Genomic DNA, 6,000 nt, shown 5'->3' on the forward strand with positions numbered 1-6,000 from the left:
GGAATGTAATTGAATTAAATCAGGAAATGAGACACTGAAAGTAGCAGATGAGTTTTGCTATTTCGGCAGCAAGGTAACTGATGATGGCGGAAGTAGAGGGAATATAAAACGTAGACTGGTAATGGTGAGAAAAGTGTTTCTGAAGAAGAAAAATTTATTAGCACCAAATTTAGATTTAAGTGTTAGGAAGTCTTTTCTGAGGGTAATTGTCTGATGTGTAGCCACATGTGAAAGTGAGTCATGGACGATAAACAGTTTAGACAAGAAGGGAATAGAAGCTTTTGAAATGTGGTGCTATAGAAGCATGTTGAAGATTAGATTGGTAGACCTTGTAACTAATGAGGAAGTACTGAGTTGGATTGAGGAGGAAAGAAATTTGTGGCACAATCTGACCAAAAGAAGGGATTGCTGTGAGGTATCAAGAGATTGATGGATTTTGTATTAGATGGAAGTGTGGGGGGTAAACATCGTAGAGAGAGACCAAGATATGAATACAGTTAGCAGATTTAGAAGGATGTGGTTTGCAAAAGTTATTTGGAGATGATGAGGCTTCCACAGCATAGAGTAGCATGGAGAGCTTTCCACAAACCAATCTTTGGATTGGAGACCAAACGTTGTCCATAGCTAACAATGAAATTAATTTTTAAATTAACAACAGAAAAAAACACAAATAATTTGTCAGTTTTCTGAAGGGTTTGGAATGGAATATTTTATTCATGTGCTGAAGTCTGTAACATGTTGCTCCCAAATGTCAGGAGTGTAATTTGAAATACCAGCAAAATGAAATGTAAATAAATCATGTTGATCTTCTTTATAGAAATAAGCCCTTTCTCCATATATGGGAAGGACTCTTTTATCATGATGGTATAGTGAAGCACCTGTGAATATTGTGCGCGAATTGGCTGAGGTGATGAATACATGTAATTTTATTGGTGTTTTAAGAAAACAGATGACAACAGCAGCTTCAAAAGAGAAATTATTTAGCACCAGTGTATATTATCCAGAAGAGTAAGTTATCGATTCTAGTAAATCAGACTCAAGATGGTAAAAGAATATTGCAGATCCTAGCTGAGCTGTTAAAGCATACGTATCACCAAAATTACAATAGTGTGATAATCTGTTGTATAAAAATAAATAACTTTAGGAAATCAGCCAGCCCAGAATTCTGAATTGCTTAAATCATTCGAAAAATAAAATTACAATGTTTAACACTGTACAGAGACTAATATTGTGTACCAGAAGTAAAACATTTTCCACCAGGAAAAAAATCAGAATCTTAGTGTTAGTGACTAATATGTCCCATTCAACAGTAGATATGTTCTCTTTCACCTCCCCTTTGGCAGAATGATATGTAAGAGTGTTGCTTGCATTGATATTCATTGGTATGGCAGATGCACACTGTAGCACCATGATATATAAATTGTTGTGTCTGTAATTTAAGTGTCCCTGCAATGTGTATCTGCTCATTCTGCTCACCAGTATCCATCTGAATAGAGTTTGTATTATCACCTTGTGAGAAGGGAAATGCATATGATTGATTGCTGCATGTCTTTTTCAGAACATTTGTGATGTGAGCTGTAGTACAGGAGAACATATTAAACTGACATATTGTGCGAACAATAGTGTCTGTTCAAACAGCAACCAGAGAAATGATCCAGATATGTAGTATCAACAAAAACTTTGCAGTGAGACTACAAACATGTATACAGTTATGGGATGTAAAGAAAAGGAGGAAAAGAAATGGAATTGGGCATGTATTATGAAAGGAGGAGGGAATTATAAAAGCAGTCTTGCAAGGAGACCACACGGCAAGCAGATTTTTGAAATTTTTTATATTTGTGGTATGTGATGTCCAAAACTCAAATGTCAGTGTTACAAAGCAGTTACATGCAACTCTCAAAAATGTTCGAGAAAATTGTCTCTGAAGTTTTCTGAGTGTCTTTAATACCATAAAGTGAGGTCGATTTTTAGATGGGCAATGTGGTTTTGTGGTAGAGTGCTTACATCCCAAGTGGGCAGTCTAGGCTTAGTTGCCAGCCACTGCAAATTCTTACACGAAGGTACATATTATATGATGCATAATGTGCACAAAAATGGTAAATAATCTGTAGTGCTTGAGTCAGGTAATTGCTGATTTGAGTCTCATTCCAGTCATTATTTTTTTTGTTCAATTAAATTAAAATCAAAATTCATTAATTATATCCTAATTAATACATATCTAATTCTCATTTTTATGAATAATGATGTCTTCTTATTTGTAATTGAATATCATACACAAAAAGCCAGTTCCTTTGCAAATGTAAATTCTTATTTACTGATATTTTGCAAAACATTGTTAATAAGGTTTGTTTCGATTAAAGAAAAACATTACAAGTTAATTTTTTTCATCTTTATGTATTTTCCACTTGACTGAAATGCATGTAGAACATGCACCTTTGCTTAAAAGTGTACCAAGGCCGAGAATATAACCCTGGCACCCACGTGGTAGGCAGGTACTTTACCACACTACCAGACTGCCTGACTGCCTGTCGAAAAATCGATCTTTCTTTACACTATTAAAATCACTCAGAAAACTTTCAAATGTTGATTTTCTAGAGAATGTTTGAGAGTGGCATCAGACTGTTTCATGTTACTGATATTTGCTTTCTGAACTTCCTGTACTTTACTATAAATATAAAAAATTACAAAAATCAAATTTCCGTGTGGCCTTCTTGTTAGAGGGGTATTTGGAAGGTTAGAGGAGGTGAGAGAGGAAGAGATTTCAGATCCTCAATGATGTGCTCATCGACATCATATACAGCAATACTAAGAAGGACGCAGTGGATTACAGGAAACGGAGATGCAAAGGAACTGCTAACATAGCAGAAAATGTGGTGGTGGTGATATTTGAGTACAACAATATGATTATGCACATTTCAACTGCTTTTGCTAAACTGTATGTGTATTTATGAACTAGCTTAGCCATTTAATTTAAATATTCCTCATCTGTGAATCATACCTTGTCCAGAAATCCAGGTAATATGAGGTCTGCTAGAAATGTATCCAACTAACTTTCTTTCTCTCCCCTTCTTCTTCTTCTCCCTCTGTCTCTCTTCTTCCTTCTTCTCTCTCTCTCTCTCTCTCTCTCTCTCTCTCTCTCTCCCCCCCTTCCTTCTTCTCTCTCTCTCTCTCTTGCATGAGCTGATCTTGAACCTTCATACACATGTGTGAATTTTTTTCACGGCTGTCGATAGCATTAGTTGCTGGCAAGCAGCTGTTGAGTGAGGCATTGTGGAGTGCTTGCATTAGCTTTTTTATGGCTAGGCAAATGACGTTATGACTGGAGCAGCACTACTGCAACAAATTTTGCTAGAAACTGGGTGACAACCAAGTGGAAACCATTCAGAAGATTCAGACAGCTTTTGGTGATGATGATATGGGTATCACACAGATTAAGGAGTGGTACAACAAGTTCAAAGATGGCTGCACATTGGTGGAGAGAAAGCCACACTCCGGTTGGCCACCAACATGCTGAATTGACCAGGTCATGGTCAAACTGGTGAGACCGTTGTATGGCTATCGTAGAAATTGTGGAAGGGGAGGGCATCAGCAATTTTTTGGCACATTCCATTGTGACCGAAGATTTGGCCAAGAAGAGAGTGTCAGGGAAATTCATGCCGAAGCTGCTGATGGCAAAACAAAAGCAACTTGTGGTTGAAGTTTCAAAAGACATGTTGGACTCCACAAACAGTGAGCCCGACTTCTTGAACATCATAATCGTGGGTGACTAGTCCCGGGTACAGGGTATACGGGTACGACCAAGAAATCAAATCCCAGTTGTCACAGTGGAAGCATTTCTCATCACCAAGACCAAAGAAGGCCTGCCAAGTGCACAGCAATGTCAAAGTGATGCTGACTGATTTCTTTGACTCCCGCAGTGTGGTACACCACAAGTACGCTCCACCAGCTCAATCACCAAAGAATACACCAGCTCAATCACCAAAGAATGCTGCAGGGGCATCTTCTGTCACTTATGTAATGGTGTGTGGGGGCAAGAGACCAGGCTTTTGGTCAACCAGAAATTGGCGCCTCCATCACAGCTGTGTTCCAGCACGTTCCTTGCACTTGATTCAGACATTTTTGATGTGAAACCATTTTCGTGTGCTTCAATAGGCTCCTTATTCTCCTGATATGGTCCCCTGTGACTTCTGGCTGTTCCTCAAACTCAGAAGGCTTTTAAAGAAATGAAATTTGATACAAGAGAGGACATTATGACAGCTGAGCTAAACTACATTCTGAAAGAGGCTTTTTTGGCTTGGTTCCAACAACGGCAGCACTGCTGGGAGAAGTGTGTGGAGTCCCAAGGGAACTATTCTGATGGTGATTACATGTCCAACACTGCAGGTAAGCCCTTCTCTGCCAAAGGTTGTCTACTTTTCTAACAGAACTCATATATTGCTTGAGCCATTCACAGTCTGCCAATTTTCATCATCACTTCTCTTCGCGGCCTGTGCCACAACATACCTATTGGAATACATTCCTCTCATTGCTTTTCTTTAGTCTGTGGCAAGAAATCACTTTCCCTTCAGTGTGGGTGATATTTTCAGATATTATGACTGATGACACAGCAGAAAGATCACTCATAATATTGCTCTTGTAGCAGCTACAAATTTTAACTGCCATTGAATAAAACATTTTTTCAGCTTCCAGCTGAATGAGGGGGCTATAAAGGGTGACCAGAAAATCCATAATATTTGAGAAAGCACTAATTCATAGAATAGTGTTGGTAGAGATGTAAAAATTGTCACACACATCCTGAAATGGCATGAGTGCAAAAAGTGGCCAACAGATGGTGCTGGACAGTGATGTGCTGCTCTTCAAAATATCAGCATGATGAGTACGAGGTATGCTGCTGTGTTACAGAATTGCATCATCACTAGTCTGGTTGATAAACATGTACTGGAAGGTATGATCTTATGCAGGATGATGCTCCACCTCATTTTGCTGCAAGTGTGAAAGATATCTTGCACGTATCATCCAGCAAGGATCATGTGCTGAGCCACCACTTCCGTCATGCTTGGTCTCTCTGGTCCACAGACCTCAGTCCATGTGATTATTGGTTGTGGGGTTACCTGTAGTCACACATCAGCTGCGGTCATCCAACCTCATTATAGATGGTAAAAGGCAACCTCCAATGGAAATTTCTCATCATACCTACTGATATGCTGTACAGTGCAACTACTGGTATTTTTGATGAATGGTGACTGACATGTTGAGCATTTGCTGTAAAGACAATTGTCTTTACTAAAAATCAATTGTTATGCTAATGATTACTTTTGTATCATATGAAGTGCTATCTGTTGGTCTTTTGTGCACTTTTTTGGTTAAAAAAAAGTAATTTCAAGTATGTCTCAATCTGTAGCTCTCTACCTACATTATTCCCTCAAGTATTGAATTTTCAAATGTTAACATACTTTTGGGTCTCCCTGTACATCCACGAGCTATCATCCAAGTACTCCTTGGTCATTGTCGTGCAGTAACTTGGCTGCTGATGGTTGCTGGCTGCATGCTCAGTTCATTGCTGAATAAGACAATGTTTTCATTCCGTTTGTCCTACACTGCTTTAACAGTGTGATGGAAGCCAGTTCTCATGAGCTTGTAACACTCCAATAGCAGGGGCCATGGTATGAGTGCATCAAAAATCACATGAGCATATGCATCCTACTAGCCAGCAGGACACGCTTTGTTGAGATGAAATGAAATGTTGTGTGACGAGGGCCTCCTGTTGGGTAGACCTGTCGCCTGGTGCTAGTCTTTTTAGGTGACGCCACTTCAGTGACTTGTGTGTCAATGGGGATGATATGATGGTGAAGATAACACAACACCCAGTCCCTGAGCGGAGGAAATCTCCAACCCTGCTGGGAATCGAATCCAGACCCTTTGGTTGGCATCCTGCTGCGCTGACCACTCAGCTATCGAGGTGGACTTTGTTCAGATGTTGAAGGTATTCTTGTGGGGGGC

The sequence above is a fragment of the Schistocerca cancellata genome, chromosome 8, assembly GCF_023864275.1.
Source record: "Schistocerca cancellata isolate TAMUIC-IGC-003103 chromosome 8, iqSchCanc2.1, whole genome shotgun sequence".
NCBI classification, from domain to species: domain Eukaryota; kingdom Metazoa; phylum Arthropoda; class Insecta; order Orthoptera; family Acrididae; genus Schistocerca; species Schistocerca cancellata.